The following is an 18,096-nucleotide window of genomic DNA, read 5'->3' as shown; positions in this document are numbered from 1 at the left end:
AACCTACGATCCAGGAACCAGGGCCTGAGAAAAAGACTTCGCATTTGACTAGCAACAGGTCATCAATAACATTTTACAGTATATTTGGTTGCAGATTCCAACTGTAGTTGGGGCCAAACAGAAACAAGGGATGTCAACAACAGGGGCACGTAGGTGGCTCAGTCAGTTAAGCGTCTACCTTTGGTTCAGGTCTCAATCCGGGGATCCTGAGATGGAGCCCCACATCATCAGGCTCCCCCCTCAATGGGAAATCTACTTGTCCTCTCCCTCTGCCCCTCCCCCCCTCATGCTCTCTCTGTCTCTCTCTCTCTCAAATGAATAAATAAAATCTTTTAAAAATTTTTTGAAAATGGTTACAACGAAACCTGAACACTGCTTTCCTAACAATAAGGTAGTTCACCATCAGCATCTGTGGTTTTTTTAGATCTAGATACTCACTCAAAGGGTCAGCATTCTTTCTAAAGTGACCCAGTTGTCTTTTACTCACTCCTAGGAAAGTTATAAAGGTGAGGATTTCCCCACACTTAGGGAAAACTCAAAGAAGAGTCTTTAACCCCAAAGAGGACATGTACTAGGGTGTTCCAGACCAGGTGACAGAGGCATCTGTCAGGTAGAGGAGGATGAACATGCTCTTAGGGTTGGTTTTGACTTCAAGTTCTGGGTCCATCTACTTCCAGCTATGAAGAATACCATCACATGAACCTCAGCCTCCTCCTCTGTAAAATGGGAATAATTACACTTACCTCACTGGTTTCTTGTGAGGACTAAATTAGGTAATACATATCAAGCACTAGACACACAATAGAAATTCAGTAAAAGCAACCCTTCTCTACTCCTCCAAGGATTTGAAATACCAAGGAATTGAAATTCTCTATTAAAATGCAAACCTCCTTTCGCCTCACTCTTCTCTGCACCCTCCAAGCACACCTCGTTAAGTCCTTATCAACTACTATATATTGACTAGAATCAGGCCTAAGAATGGGCCTGAAAACGACACAGGGCAAAAAAGAGTGATCATGACCACAGAAGGGAAAGTTACCATACAGCATCACCCAAAATAGATCCCGCTACATTTGGGAGTTCCCAATCAATGCCTGTTGAGTAAACAAATGAACATTGAATGTAGCCAGGTTGTCCTTATCAAGATGCTTGTTTTGCTTCCAGAACATGTCAGATTTTTTTGAAGCCCAAGTTCTGCAGTGCTTCCCAAAGTCTGATTTATAAACCAGAAATGTATAGAGTTAAGCTTCTGATCCCCACTCCCAAATTCTACAGAAGGGGGACATCCTAGATTCCATTCTGACTCCCGCATGCTGAAGCTTGAGGGCCATGAGCTCCTTGTGATTCCCTTTCGGAAGCATTCACTATATCAGAGCTTAGTATGATAAAGGTAAAGGAGGAGGGATGACATATTAGAAGTTAAAAATAAAGCACTACAGGAGCATAATGGAGTAATTGATTCTGTCCAGCAGGCCAAGAGCAGGTTCCAAGAAATCCAAGTGCTCAGAGGAGGAGGGAACTACCAGAGAAGACATGGGCACAGGAAAGGAAAGCACACACCGTCATGCTTCTCAGAATTTTCCTTTGAGTTCCTTCTTCTTTTCAGAAACATAAATGGTCACACCCACCGCAGAGCTGATCATTGCCATATTATTGCCAAGCAAGACAATTTCTCCCAAGCTTTTCTTTCAGGTCTCTGTTTTGCCATGACGATAGTTGTGAATTTTTCCCCTGCTTGTTTCCAAATACAAAATCATGTTCTCAAATAAGTTTTCTCACATGGCACATATTTCCTTTGGAGATTCTGACACATGCCCTGCCCCCATCTTGCAAGCTGCTGACAGGAGCAAAACTCAGGGAATCCTGAGAGGGCCTCAAAATAGATGGGGAAGGGGAGGAATATTGTGTGCAGAGAGAGAGGAGCAAGGGAGGGCTCCATCTTCTAACTAAGAATGGAAGAGTGAAAAACAGAGAGCAAATGGAAATACACAAGGTGAGGCACCCCTGAAGTTCTAGAAATACCAGGTGCCTTAGAGATGAGGAAACTGCTTCTAGGAAGAACTCAATGTTACATAACAGAATAGGGCATTTGGAAACTCTGCTCCATTTGAATATTATGCAAGGATTCTGTTGATTACGGAAAAATTTCCCAACATATATGAAGTACCTACTAAGGGCCAGGCTCTGTGCTACCGTCCTACCCCGGCGTTAGGCTCATCTAGTAAGTTACAGATCTGAGGCCTGTCTGTCTGGATGTTTTTAGCTTCACCATCCATAGCGACACCCCAGTCTCTTCTTGCCAGTGGCTTTCTCCTGTGAGTGGGTTACCTAGTGTTTGCTCAACACCTAATTTGATCTATAGAAAACCAACAAGCAGAGTGTAGACACGATCATGTCCAGGGAAAGTGCGCACATGCCCAAATACTAAGGAGGGAGAGTAGAGACAGTGACCCCGAACAAAACTGAGCTCAGATCCTGACTCAGTAGCTAGGAACTACTGGCAAGTAGCAGGCAAGTAGCAGGTATTTAATAAATAATGATCATTTTAATTATTAATTGCTACTCTTACTACAGAAGTTTTGGGAATATTGAAAGTTCATACTTTTCGGTTGATTGGTTTTCTCAAGGTTTCTTAGTAGCAGCATTACTGACATTTTGGCCCAAGTCAGTCTCTGTCGTGAGGAGTGTCCTGGGCATTGGAGGGTGTTTTTAGCAGCATCCAGCACATGCCAGGAGCAACCTCACCCCAAGCATGGCAACTAATAATGTCTCCATACAGTGCCAAATGTCTCCTATGGGGTAAAACTGTGCCCAGCTGAGAATCACTGAGTTAGCGGAGTAATTAATGTTGCCCATTTACAGGGTCCAAAGCTTCCGACCATATTGATCATTCTGTTGAGTTGTTGGGTGAATCCAATCCAGACTAACAGGAGACCACTGCAGTTTTGTTCATCCTATATTATATCAATTATGACATGGTTATTTCTTCCTTTTCCTCTTTCCATGAACAAAAAGCTAATTATATTTTTTTCTATTTCTAATAATGATATAGACACGTTTGGGGTTTTCCCCCCAAAGCTGGAATCATACTGAGTTTCTGAAACAACAGCAACATAAAATCACTATTAAAAACAAGGATTGTCACAGTAACTGAAGATAACTCAGGTCAAAACGTTCATACTTAAGTCCTGTAACTGCCATTCTGAAAAGGATGCTTGGTCATTTAATTCCAAAAACATGACCTTTCTGTTCTTAGCTAGAAACAACAGTGAGAAGGATAGTCCCTCCACAACCTGTATGGCAGTTCTGGTTCTTTCTAGAATATGCACTAAAGATGACATGTCTTGTACTTTAAATGCCCAAGACAGAGAAGTGGGGAACCTCTCACTCTTCCTAATGGCTCCAACCACTCCGAGTGGTTCAATTCAGGAGAAAAAAAAAAATGTTACAGCATAAAGTCAGAGTGGCGGGGAAGAGTTAAAATTCACATCTTAACTGATCCATTTTATGCTGTAAAATAATTTACTGAAAGCGCATTCATTCGTTCATTCCTTCAAAACGTGTAATTGATTACACTAGTAAGCCACACACACTCTGCTAGGTGCGTGAATGCCGTCGTGTAGGCTGTCGTACATGTATATAGATCAATCTATAATGACACCTTGGTCTCTGTGTGATGAGGAACAGGGGCAGGGCACAGGAACAGGCACTAAGGAGGGAGAAGGTGGCTGGAAAGGGAAGGCATCTCCAAAGATGGTGCAGAAGAGGGGGAGAGCGTTCCGGCTCGGGCACAGTGTGTGCAAAGACTCTGAAGCAGAGAAGAGCTCAACAAGAGGGAAGACCTTCAGGAGATGAAGGGAGGAGAGAGCCTGCAGGGATAGGCCCTGGAAGAGTTCCACAGGAATGTTCCCCCTCTCCTCTTCTACCCAGCGCCTGCTAACGGTTCCTTTCCACTCAGCCTTTGTGACGCAAGGCAGATACAAGATGAGTTTCAAGTTAAGTGGGAGAGAGATAAGGAACATCAGCAAATGAATAACTTGGGATAAACAATAACAAGAGGATCAAATGGAAACCACCTGCCGGTGAACTCCACAGTCTGCGTGTTTGCTCGCAGTATCTACACTCAAGATGTAGCCTCTCCGGAGGCTTCGACTGAGTCCTACTGAAAACGGGGAAGGACCCAGGCTCCTCGGTACCAGTAGGGCAGTCGTTCTGAAACCTCACCTTTATCGCAGTCACCTGAAGAGCCTGTGAAACAGCTGTCTGGGGAGTACTCTTCCCCCAGATTTTCTGATTCAGTAGGTCAGGATGGGGCCCAAGAATTGCATTTCTAACAAGTTCCCAGATGACAGTGATGCTTCTGGTCTGTGGACCACACTTTGAGAACCACTGGTGTAGTACTTGGGGACCTACGTGTTTCTATGTACTCTGAATCCCAGCCTAAGAGGGAACAGGCCTCTGCCTGTTGTAGAAGAAGGATGAAGACCCAGCTTTCTGTCTTGAACTAGCATGCACCCAGTAGTGTCTCTCCTGTGGCAGGTGGTTTGGTACATTGTCTCATTTCATGGGTATGTCACGTCGGTGCTATTATCCATGTTTTACATGTGAGTGAAAGAGACTGGGAGGGATTATGTGAGTTTCCAGAGATCACATGATACATGGTTGACTCAGAGTCAGGATTCGAGACTGTTGTCAGAGCAGAGCTCTTATTCTTAACCACTGTACTGTGTTGCTTCCCAAGCCAGCAGTTCTTCCTCCCAGGTCTCCTGGACAGGAGGGATGCCTCTCCATCCTGCAGGCTGCAGCATCACCCCACTGGAAGCTCCCTGGGACCTGATCCTCAGGGCACGCAGTGATGAATCTAGACAGTCTGGACCTGAACTTGTTACTAAGTTCTTCCCTTTCCTTATGGGAGGGAGCAGGATCCATGGAGCCCCCCGCCCAAAAGCACCATGCTAGATAGCTAATGTTCCAGAGGTAGTTTCAAATCTGTGGCACTCAATACTGAGTTAAGTATTCTAAGATAGAGGCTAAGGAGTCAGATGGGCCTGGGAGCGACTTCCCCTCTGCCACTTATCAGTTACACCACTGGTTAAGTTACCCAACTTAATTAAAATTCAGTTTTTCTTCTTTCACTAAGTAGCAATTATGGTAGCATCCACCTCAAAGTGCTGTGAGAAGTGCATGAGTCAGTTGCATGTGAATTGTAAAGCTCTCAGCACTGTGCTTAGCAAGCAGCACACACTTCATAATTATTAGCTATTATTACTAACCTGTTATCCATTTTCTTTCAAAATCTGGTCATTGTAAGAGGAGATTTAATTACTGTTGTGCTAGACACAGTTTCTTTCTGTTTACATTTCTAGAGTTTGGGCATATTTCATTGGTAGATCCAGGAAATGTGAATGATGGGCATTGTGATTTGAGTACCTCCTCTCCCCAACTAGGAAAAAAAAAAATCTCCAGATACCCTTAGAGACAAAACAGGAAAAATATAGGTTAGGTTAGATATTTCAGGTAAATTTAAAATAATAAGTAACCATACCCAAAGAGTATTGATTAATGGAGTAATAGTAACTTGGATGGGAGGTTGGGATCAAGGGGTCTGATGATACACTGTGCCAAGTATTGGTCAATCTGTATGTGAGGCCACTGCTCAGTTTTCAATGCCAGGTTAGAGTGAAACCGTCTTCCCCTGGAGAGCACTCAGCAGATGCTGAGCAGGATGGAATGGAGAAAGCAGAGGCATTAAGAAAGGTACATTGTGTGGAGAAGATGAAGATACAATTTGATTGCGATCTTCAAATATTTTGGTAGCTTTCTGAAAGGAAGAACAGACTTATTCTCCATTTGTCATATAACACTCTAGAGCATTGTTTTTCAAACAGTAGTTGGCAACTCATTAGTAGAAATTAGTTGAACAGGCTAAGCAGCATTTTAAAGAAGTAAAACAGAACATAATAAAACTACCAGAAACAGCCAATCTAATAAGGATAATTACTATCCCATACAACTTCTGTCTCAGTTGTATTTATATTAAAATTTGTATGGTGTGAGTCTCAGTGTAAAGTGTATCCTGATGCTGGGTCACAGGGAGACAAATGTTGAAAGCTCTGTAAGGCAAAACACGGACAACTGGGTGCAAGAAAGAGAAAGTCAGGTTTTAGCTCCTTGCAAAGAATCTGTTGTAATGATGATCACTGCATAGCAATACCAGGTTTCCTCAGGCAGCGGGACCCCCCCACATGCATCACTGCTCTGGTGGTGATCTAGCACAGACTGAGTGACCATACATTACAGGAGGAGGGCACTGAGTGTTCACTCCTAGGAGGACACTAGGATGTTCTGACTCTCCAAAAGAGAACAGACCTGAGCTTCTGTCACAAGCGAGAATGTAGAAAACCAAAACTTTATTATCCAGACTCCAGAAGTCACGTGGCCTATCCAGGAGGAGTTGCTCTGTGTTTATATGTTATACAAACAGAGCATGCATCAAATCCCTGAAGTTGTTTAGGACTTCTACAGTAGGAAGGATTAATTTCCAACATCTTTTTCTAATTGAGGTTATACAATAACTCAAACACTAACAATCAGGTCTCATTGATAGAAGCACCTAAATGGAGTCCTATGAGGATTGAACACCTGATGATAGGAACCGAGCTGTGTTTTATCATGCCCCCTAATAGAGCAAGCTAAAATCCAATGCAAAGAACAGTATCCTGCTTCCACACCTAGGGCTGCCAGAAAAAACACGTGACATGAGTTGCATTTGAATTTCAGAAAAGCAACAAAATTTGTTTTTGTATGGTATGTCTCAAATTTTGAAGAGGACATGCATATACTTTAAGAAAAATCATTTGCTGTTCATCTAAAATTAAATTTAACTGGCTATCCTATAGTTTTGTTTGCTAATGCTGACAAATACCTGCCTACACTGGGTTATGTCCCTATATAATCTGATTTAGAGGATTCCTAGTCTCTCATTAGTAAACAATGTGGAATGTCAGTGCCAAGGAGCTGATAGTCCTAAAAAGCAACAATGATGCTAATAATGGAAAAAGGAGTGAAATTCTAAAGAACATGTTGTTAGAGCTTTGTCCCACTGAACCCACTGTGCAGAATATAAGGATCTTTTGAGAACAGGACAGACTCCATGAGGTATCAGACCTTGCCTGGCATTTAAGGAAGGAGTTAGGGATCCCTGGGTGGCGCAGCGGTTTGGCGCCTGCCTTTGGCCCAGGGCGCGATCCTGGAGACCCGGGATCGAATCCCGCGTCGGGCTCCCGGTGCATGGAGCCTGCTTCTCCCTCTATGTCTCTGCGCCTCTCTCTCTCTCTCTCTGTGACTATCATAAATAAATAAAAATTAAAAAAAAAAAGGAAGGAGTTAATGGGGTTACATTCCCACTTTGTAGAATTTCCATGCCGAACCCCAGACGTATGGGAGAGGGGTGTGTGTGTGGGGGGGCAGATTCAGCTTCACTCACCTGCTCTCCATTATTCAGCACTCAGTTCCTCGATCCCTAGAGGAGGAGCTGACTATGTCTGCCACCAGCTATTCTGAGACAGATATGATGCTGTTCATGCCCAGTACCCTTGCTCTTGCAGGTCACGCTGGGAAGAATGGATCTCCTCCAGGAAGCCTGCCTGACCTCCCGTCGACCTCCATGATTGAATCAGGTTCCTCTTCTCTGGGATCCCAGGCCCTCCTTGCTACTTCCCTGATTGTGCTTTCCCACAATAATACTTACAAACACACACGGAATGCCAATTATGAGCTAAGCACTTTGCATATGTTATCCTATTTAAATCCCTCCCAATTACCCTATGAAGTAGGTATTTGCATTCCCATATCACAGCTGAGTAAACTGAGGCCTACAGAATTTAGATAACCCTCCCCAGTCAGTAAGTACCCATCAGCTTGGAGGAGCCAGAGCTCCACCTTGTAAATTTTCTGTTAATTGGTCTTTCTCTCTGACTTAGGTCATTGTTTCTTCGAAGAAAGGATTGTCTTTTCACCCTCATGCCCCTGAGATTAGCCTGCAGTGCATGGCAAGACCTATGCCATGTAGTAAATAGGTCAGCCCATTTTTTTATAGTCAGATAGACTTGGTTGCAAGTCACAGTTCTGCCAAGAATCTGCCACTGAGGATCAGGAATTTGTGTTTTCATAACTTACTCGGGAACTGAGGATGGTGGCTTAAAAACCCTAGCAGTGAAGAACAGAGCTGGGCTCAAGCCCTGGCTCTGCTACTCACCAGGTGTGGCTTGGCAGGTTCTTTAACTTGTCCAAGCTTTAGTTCCCCATCTGTAAAATGAGGGAAATAATAGTACCTGCCTCATAGGATTGTTTCAAGACGACTGACATAAATTTCTTAGCAAGATACTCAATACGTGGAAAGCACTCGAGGAGTATCAGCTCTTTTTATAATAGTGCATTTAAAACTCCCATTTCAACTGGAGTAAACACATTTTGGTTAACTACTGGCATATGTATTGCATGTTTGGAACATATTTTTTATTCAAAAGATCAGAACTTGGAGAAAATAAACCCTATCACGTAAATAATTCAAGGGAAGTTTATTTTAAAAGAATTAATCAAAGGAGAATTTGGTCTTTTTTAGTATGTACACAACACTGAAAGAGTTCCCAGAAAAGGAAAGAAATATCCATGAGAAGGTCACACTGGGAGTGTGTGCAATCAAGGTTCCCATGTTCAGTTGTGTAGGCTGTTCACTGTTCAGAGTGCCAGGCCGAAGGAGTGAATGAGGTAGAGGTGGGGGGCTGAAATCTAGCTTGTGCTTTACCCACTAAACTGGGAACCCTTCTGCTCTTCATCAACTTGGAGGGGATGATTTTTTTTTTTCTAATTTGTTCAAATGCACTGTTTCAGCTTGTGGTGGCTCTAGCTTTATACTTTTGAGGTTGATTCTTTTACCCTTTTCTCTCCTTTCAGTGTCACCAGATGAGCAGAATAGGAGAGAAGAAATGGGATGGAGTTCAGAGAAGGAAGACATATCTGAAAGTGACAAGGAAAATCGGGGGGCAGGCACGGAGGAGGCAGCAAAAATGTTTAACATTTACTAAATGCTGGCCATTTGTCAGGCAGTGTCCTGAGCCCTTTAGATGTGCTAGCTCGTTTGATCCTACATGACAAGGGGAGCCACTGGAGGTGAGGGCAGCAGGTGGTCACATGAGGCTAACCCACATGAGGGTCCCACAGGACAGAAAACCTCCTGTTATACTCTAGTCCACAGCAAATGTTCAGAATCTGGAATTCTTCGTTTGAGTTTGGAGGGGGGAATGGTTTTAGAAACCAAAAAGAAAATATTTTGTGTTAAGGAGATAGTCTTAAGTTCCCTGGCTGGACACCCACAAAAGCTACAATAATGGACTTCATTTTTGGTTAACGGCCAGTGAATAGCAAACCTCTGGGTGACAGAAACACCAATGCCCTGGCAGGTTACACATCCCAGTGGTAGACCTTCCTCATCTAGTTCCTCTTCGGTCCCAAACTTTCTGTAGGGTACATTTCAGACCAGATTCTGCACCCACAAGTCCCTTCTCTATTCTCTTAAAAACCCGAAGTTTCCATAAAATATTTACTATTAAACAGTGACCTGAAAGCAACTGTGGTGCTCATGCCCACTGTTCCCAGCAGTGTTTAAAAAAAAAAACAAAACAAAACAAAAACAAAAAACCACCAAACCTCTGAGTTTGAAAATAAATCTTGCTACCAGGTGGTCAGTAATCTTGCCAAGTGTGGATTTGGGGGTACAAAGGCCACGGGGAGAGGCGAATTAAGCAGAGATAAATATATACACATATTTGACATTAAAATAACCACACATGTGTGCCATGATGATGAATGTCCATAACTAGTGAGCCGGTAATGAGTGTGTTTCAGCAGGCAGCACACAAAACCACCCCTGAACATCTGTTTTCCCCATTTTACCAAAGAGTGTTCTTTTTTTATCCTTTTTTATAATTTGACCTGTTCCATTTTCTGGCAGAGGGCCCTAGGAAGGCAAGCACTGCTTTTTCTGTCCTTATTCCAGCTTCAGATGGGAAAAGAAAGGAGGGAACGAGGGCAGGAAGGGGGAGGAGACAGACATAAGGAAACAGAGGCATAGATGAGGCCCGGGAGGGAGACTGAGAGCAAGAGGCAGAGGGGAAGAGGGAGGGGGGAGGAAGAGCGTACAAGAGGTACCAAACCATTTTAATGTGCAAAACTGATGTGAGAAAAGCACAAACAGAAAGGACACATTCCAGAATGATCCAGGAAGAAGGGGACCCAGAAACCATAATCACGGCACTCCTGAATAGGTCGAGCTGGTCACTAACACCTTCTAGATTCCAGTAGTGTGTAAAATTGATGAAATATTATTTTTTAAAGATTTTATTTATTTATTCATGACAGACACACAGAGAGGGAAAGAGAGGCAGAGACACAGGCAGAGGGGGAAGCAGGCTCCATGCAGGGAGCCCGATGCGGGACTCGATCCTGGGTCTCCAGGATCCGGCCCTTGGGCTGAAGGCGGCGCTAAACCACTGAGCCACCCGGGCTGCCCTGATGAAATATTATTGTTTATAGGTAGCCACACCGTGTTTAACATTCAGGAATAACCAACACAGGCCTATATATTTCTAGTAAAAACATCTCTCTGGAAGCAGAATGCCCTTCCCATTTTCCTGTGTGTGTCTGTGTGTGTGTGTGTGTGTGTGTGTGTGTGTGTGTGTGTGTTATCCCATTATTCAATATCTGCTTCCTCACTCTTCTGGTTAGCCAAGGTAAATAACCACTTATCCCCCAGAATTTATTATCATTTCCCTTTCCTGCTCCCTCCTGTCTCCCAACCAGAATGCCCTGAAATAAAGCTTCATCTCTTGCACAGTAGCATTTCACAAACAAACATCAGGAGCCTGGCAATGAATTTTATACGTGAGCCTGAGTCCACTTGTCCTCAGTTATGTTCTCAGATTCCTCCCCAAGCTCCTACTGCCCTGCCCCAAATCACTTGCTGCAAAGGTTTAGTTTCCTTTAGGAATAGCAGGAGTGCCATCAGGGGAACCATAAGAGGTTTCCTGACACAGGGACTCTAGGCTATAAGAGCGGGACGTGAATGAAGGAAGAAGCTAGGAGAAATTTTTCTGATTGTTGCTTCAGATGCCATTATGGGAAATTCCTCTGGAGCATAGTGATCGTTGTTTGTTGGCCTAAAGACAAACAAACAAACAAACAAACAAACAAAATATATATATATAGCTTTGAGCACCCATCATCCATGCATTTATTTGGCAAATATGTACAGCCATAGACTCTACTGTGCTAGTTCCTTTTACGTGATTTATCGCATTCAACTTGCAACCAAATCACCCTGGGGGGGGGAGGGCAACTTGTACAGTCTCCTCCCCAGGAAACAGTTTGGCTTTGAAGCCAGAGATTATATTTTTAATCTAAGGTTTGCCTCTAACTAGCTGTGTGACTTGGGGAAGATAATTCAGCCAGTGTGAGCCGCTGTTTCCTCCTCCATAATGTGACACTAATTCCTTCTGCTCCCTGGCGTTGTTCTGAGGATGAAATGAGCTGATCTCCCCAGCCAGATCAGTCGTGGAAGAATCTGAGCTGCCCAGATGCAGGCAACTACCCCACTGGGGAATGCTTCTGTGGCTGTTCTATGAGAGCCAGGAGGCCGGCCCACACCCTGAGGCAGGGCGAGGTTTCCTGTAAAAGAATTGAATGTCCCTGCTGTCAGTCATCCTGAGAGAAAGCTACAGGGGAGTGAACACTCCTTCCCTCTCAGAAGCTGTGTCTGGGGTTGGGGTGAGAGGAAGGCAGGACAGACAGGCTTCCAAGGGTGGAGAGATCTGGGGTGGATCGCAGGCGGGGTGACTTGGCCCTGGCTGTTTGGGAGGCCAGCCAGTGAGGGGCAGATTGCCAACCTGATCCCAGACCCTCGGTGGGTCTGGGCTTGTGTGGTAATAAGGCCTCAGGCCCACTCTGAGGCTGGAAGAGTACAAAGTACAGTGGTATCCTCGTCCTTGCAGCCAGCAGATGGTAGGACGTAGCACGGTAGGACGGGGGAAACCAGCCCAGCTCCCAAGTGAATGCCACGCCTCCACGTTCTGGTGGGAGCAGGGGCATCACCAGCCATGGCTGGCATCGTGTGGCCACCAGTTTCTGAGGAATAGAGGACATGGAGCAGTTAACAGGGTGTCCACTGGCCTCAGTGAGGTGTGTCTGAATTCCCACTCCCCTGACAAAAGGCTAGAGCAGCCAAAACTGATGGTGGGTGCAAATAAGCACTCCTGAGAATTCCTGGACATAAAATTGGAGGGCAGCCTTAGAGAAAGACTCGATCTGTTATTAATATGAGCCAGCGAATCGTCAGAAGTCGATATATTTGAGGGCACCCATGTGGGTGACATGCTTCAAACTCCAAGTGGAAAGCTGGGGTAGACAGATGGTTTCTATATGTAAAGTGCCCAGTAAAGAATAGGTGAATAATAAGCCCATCATCTTTCTCCTTATTCGTCTTCATATAGTGGAAAGGAAGAAACTTTGGTTGCAGGATACATTTGTCTTGGAACAGATTTGTTTGCAACTCTTGAGCATTGCTGTATCCTCCTAACGTGGCAGGCGGAGGGCAGATGAGCAACAATATTATTTAATTCATTCCGAAGGTTTTTTTTTTCACTTTTTTTAAAAATTTTTATTTATTTATGATAGTCACAGAGAGAGAGAGAGAGGCAGAGACACAGGCAGAGGGAGAAGCAGGCTCCATGCGCCGGGAGCCCGATGTGGGATTCGATCCCGGGTCTCCAGGATCGCGCCCTGGGCCAAAGGCAGGCGCCAAACCGCTGCGCCACCCAGGGATCCCCATTCCGAAGGTTTTGACCATGCTTGAAGGTATCAGAACGCTTGCTTAGGGACATGAAATGAGTAAACGTTTCACAATGGTCTCTACCTTTGAGCATTAGTCCGACAATGGATTCATTTCTCACTCCCATGGTCTGAGGCCAGTACTATTACCATCCCCATCCTGTCGGCCAGGACCCTAGCAGGAAATGGACAGTGTGCCCAGACTGTGCCTGAAGAGAGTCTAATGAAGGCACTGCTGACAAGAGTGTGCCAAGCAGGCTTAAGAGGAAACAAGCAGTGAAGGAGCCCCCTAGGGACAGCCATAGTGGGGAGCTGCTGCCACCCTAGGTCAGGAGAGGAGATTCCAGAATCCAGCAAGATCTGAATCCAGCTGTAAGAGAAGGTGACTGGAGGAGCTGCGGCCTAGGACAGCACAGCCTGCCAGGCAGGGAAAAAGCACCCTGACATCTCTCTTTCCACTGCCTCCCCTCACCCCGCCCCCATATCCTACCAGTTCCTCTCACTAACCCAATCCCACTGGAAGCCAGATGACACATTCCAAAAGGTATGTTTTCCAGGGCACAGAGGAGAATGGCAAGGAGTGAGTGGGCCTGACAGAGCGTCAGAAAACAGCTGACACATGGTTTTAGAGATTAGGAAATGGAAATCTAAATTAAGTAATTTGTGCAAGGTCAGGAAGCAAGGAAAAGGTAGAATAAAATTAAAGCCCACACAGTACGACTCCAAGTCCATGTTCTTAACCACTAAGACAGGCTTCCTTTAAAAGCTAATTATCCAGCACCTCTTTCCGTCTGCATCCTTCCCAGTCATTCTCCTGTTAAGTCCACCTTACTCCCACCGAAATTTCCCAGTCCTCGTGGAGCTAGGTGTGGCCACCTGCCTAAGGTTCAGGCCAAAGGAATATAGTGAAATGATGTGCCCAGCTTTTGGGTTGTGCCCTCTGTTTTCCTTCTCTGTCTTTCCTGTGGACTGGAATGCGAATATGATGGTGGGGGCTAAAGCAGCCACCCTAGACCGCGTGGAAGCCACATTTCAGGACATCAGAGCACAATGAAGCCACCACAGCAGCACCGGACTGCTCATGCTCTAAGTGAAAGAGAAATTAACTTGTTTCTTATTTAAGTCACTGTCATTTCAGCTTTCGTTTGAACCACAAACCAGTATCCTAAATAATAACGGAGACTGAGCACTTCTGCGGCCAGGATGGGGCTCCGTCATTGTGGTCTGAGCAACAGGACTGGTAGAGACTGCTGGTGATCACCAATGTGGGTGTTCTCTCCCTTCTGGCACATTAGTAGACTATGTCTCCCACCCTCCTCCATCTAGGTGAGGCTCAGGACTAGTTCTCACCTCTGGAATATGAAAAATGAGTATGTGACTTCCAGATTGACACAACTCAACTCTAGACTATAGGACAAGCAAGTAACACTGCCTGGATTGTGCTAAGCCACTGACATTCAGGTTTGTTTGTTACAGCAGTTCGCCTATCCTGACTAATTTTATACGTAAAGAGCTGCTGCACTTTGATAGACATAAATACTATATCACCCAGCACTGCAGACTCAACTTGTATCTAAAGAAGACAAGGGGGTAGGCTGGGAAGCATGTAAGTTATTATTTTAAAGAAGTTATGCAAATGTTATCATTTATTCTAATAAACCCCATACATCCTGCTTGAATGAGGAAGATCAGAAATGCATAAGCAAACTCCTTCTCACAGTATACCGGCCGGCCCTCAGTGGACTTAGCCCTGGTGGCTCGCAGGAATGCTACTTTCCAGAGCACTCCTTTTGGAACTCAGAGGGAAGTTCACTGGGTCTGAACAGCAGCAACCGAGCTTACTGAGGTGTGCCAGAGGGTCAAGCAGCTCCAGAGGGCAACAGATTAGGAAGAGTGAAGGGAACATGGCCCCTGTCTGCTTTTGGATGGTGGGAGGGGACTATCCCCCATTCTTTCCAATGTTCAAATTTTCTAAAATAAGCATGTGTTACTTTTATACTAAAAAAAATGTTTTTTTATAAAGATTTTATTTACCTGAGAGAGAGAGAGAGAAAAACAAGCAGGGGGGAGGGGCATGGGAAGAAGGAGACGCACACTCCCCACTGAGCAGGGAGCTGGACGCTGAGCTCGATCCCAGGACCCCAGACCATGACCCACACTGAAAGCAGATGCTTAACTGACAGAGTCACCCAGGCACCCCACTAAAAAATGGTTTTAAAACTTTGACTTTTAAGAAAAGCAAAAAATAAACTGGATAAGCCTAAAGAAGGAATAAAAGAGAGAGAGATACAGGGCACAGGTCATGGATTCAGTCCCCAAAGCCTGCTTATAACAAGCAGAGGGGCTAATCTCAGAGATATGTACCTGAAAAGGCAAAGCACCCCAGGGGTGGCCCGCATTCATTTGTTCAACAAGCATTTACTAAAGCCAGGCACTATATGTGGCCGTTAGATTTACAAAGAATGAGGTGGCCACCGTCTAATACAAAAGCTCACAACCTCGCCTACACATAAGAATCATTTGAAATTTATTTTATTTTATTTTATTTTATTTTATTTATTTTATTTTATTTTTTTATTTTATTTTATTTTATAGTAGGCTCCACGTCCAGCAACATGACCCTGAGATTAAGATCTGAGCTGAAAGCCAAAGTCGGACACTTAACCACCTGAGCTACTGAGGTGCCCCTGAAATGTGATTTTGAAAAAGCAATACACCAAAAAAAGCCCTGATGCTCAGGGCCACACTGCAGGAATGCTGATGTAACTGATCAGAGTTAATGCTTGGTCTCGGGACTTTGAATATACAGGGTTGAGGACATGACACATGAGCTTAGTGTTGAAGGAGGGGTAGGGGCAAAGGAGAAGAAGGAGGAAGGGCAGGCAGGCACAGGGAATGGAGCTGAATTGAGAGTACTGCCCTGTGGTTCAAATATAACTAGAAAGTTATAGTGGGTGGGGGTGACACAGATCATGGAGGTCCTCCCATGCCTAACTAACTATCTGTCTTCTAGGTAGTGGGGAGTGGATATAAGTTACTAGACAGGGGCAGACACGGTCACATCTGGGTTCATCTCAACTCTCCAGGCATTCTTTCCTGCTCAGATGGCCAGCACTTATGTCCATGGATGGGACCATAGAAAGGCAGTGAAGAGGCATAGGCTTTGCCTCCTCAGAAAATGGCACCATCACAGAGAGAGGGCTTCTTTCTGGATTCTCCATCATAGGCAGCCTTCTACACGCCACTCATCTAGGCATAGACTCTTTTTTCTACTTCCTTTTCAAAACCCCCTTTTTCCATAACCTAATTTCATTACATGATCTTGCTACAATACTGAGAATAAACCTGCTAAGGGGCCAGTGAAAATTTGGAGGTGATACCAACCGCCAATCATGCCACACAAGAAAGTAGCGGGACTGTCACCAAAGGCCTCAGATGAAAAACCATTCCACATGCTGCTTCAGGGACAAATCACTAAATAATTCAATTGACCTAATCACCATCCCTGAGCATCTGTTTTTGGAGACCAGGGAAGTTGCTGAGAAATTTCTAGAAATAAAAATGGTATTGGTTAATAGGTGGGATAATTGATAAGAGCCATCCCACCCTTCACACACAGGAAATAAGTGCCTTTCAAATGAATAAGAATAATAAATAACAGCAGCAAGCACTTCCTGAGGACCTAGACAAACAACACATGGTACAAGGACTTTACATAGACTGCCTACAACATCTGTGCAATGTCTCCCCTTGGGTGGAGGAGATAACTGAGGCTCAGAGCAGTTTAGTCGTCTGCCCAAGGTCACAAGTAAGTGCAATGATAGAATTCAAACTAAGTTTTTGTTTGTTTGTTTTTAAAGAGGGAGAGAGAATGGAGGGGGAGAAGGGGCAGAGAGAGAGAGGGAGACAGAATCCCAAGCAGGCTCCACATCCAGCAGGGAGCCCAACTCGGGACTCAATCTCATAACCCTGAGATCATGATCTGAGCTGAAACCAAGAGTCGGACACTTAACTGACTGAGCCACCCAGGCGCCCCTCAAAGTAAGTTTTTATAACTTCCATCTACCTGTTCTCTAATATTCTGGCCAGGGGTTGACTCTGTGCTCATCTGTGTGCCAGAAAGAATGGCTGCTTGACAAGCTCATCAAATGCCGTAAGAGGCATTTTTCCCACTGGGCTTCTGAAAAAAAGCACCAAAAACTGTCATGACTCTTTCCAAGGGAGAAATGCCAGCTTCCTCTTTGATCTGAGCAGCATGGAAACAACGCAGTCCCATCCAGTGAGCTGCTCTCTCAGGGAGAGAATAACCCTTTGGAGACACCATGCACGCAAACAGCGTGGCACATGAATACAAATAATAATAAGTACCCAGAGCTATGGACCTCTTCTAGCTTAGTGCTCCTCGCAGCATCTCAGGATGCTGGAAGTGGACGACACCTGAGAGGTCACCTGGCACAACCCCCACTCTTCAAAGGTGAGAAAACAGACTAGTTGACATATCTGTTAAGGACAAGGAAGCAGTGAGAACCCTGGTCTCAGGTTCTCAGACTGGTGTTTCCCATTCTCAGTCATCCTGCAATTTCAGGAGTCCCAGTAGGGAACTCCACAGTTCCTCTAACAGTCTCATCTCCTCATGAGAAACTGGGCATTTCCTGCAGGGGAACCGAAGAGAAAAAAGGTTGCCTTCTATACCCTACCCCTAACGTGAAGGGCTACCCGATTTATCAGTGCCTGGGCACTGAGGGCTGTCCAGTCTGTTGCTCCTGGAAGTAGATCTGGAAATGAACAAGGTCAAACACCCTGTGAATGCAAACAACTTAGGAGTGATCCAGGCGGTTTCTCAGAGGGAGGAATGCTAAGCCTGCCACTGCTTATGCTTATCTATAATTTAACAGAACCAAATAGCTTCTGTCACACTGTAGAGTGCCAATGGGGGTGTCATTAATGCACAATTACACACGAGTGGAGCAGATCACCATGAATCTGCCCTCTTAATAAATCACTTCATGCAAAGCTATGGTTTGGATGTCATTTTCAGTCTATAAAAGGATTCACCATAGTGAGCCTTTAAAAGCTAGTTTTGTTTATGCATTTAATCTATGATGCCATTAATGGAGACGCGACTGTCTCCCAACTGGTCAGAAATGCATCTGGTGAACAAAACAAGGTACTCTCCCCTGCCTCAGAATGACATCCTTGATCCAACCTATTTTG

General features: G+C 44.8%; 1 protein-coding gene across 2 annotated transcripts in view; it reads right to left on the bottom strand.

Moving 5' to 3' along the window:
• The window catches only part of AMOTL1 (angiomotin like 1), a 147,657-nt gene that overhangs the window by 96,185 nt on the left and 33,376 nt on the right, over positions 1-18,096 (bottom strand). The window lies entirely within an intron of this gene.

Source organism: Nyctereutes procyonoides, unplaced genomic scaffold, assembly GCF_905146905.1.
Source record: "Nyctereutes procyonoides isolate TBG_1078 unplaced genomic scaffold, NYPRO_anot_genome, whole genome shotgun sequence".
Lineage (NCBI taxonomy): Eukaryota > Metazoa > Chordata > Mammalia > Carnivora > Canidae > Nyctereutes > Nyctereutes procyonoides.
The sequence above is the reverse complement of the archived record's forward strand: the minus strand, read 5'-3'. Positions and strand labels throughout refer to the sequence as shown.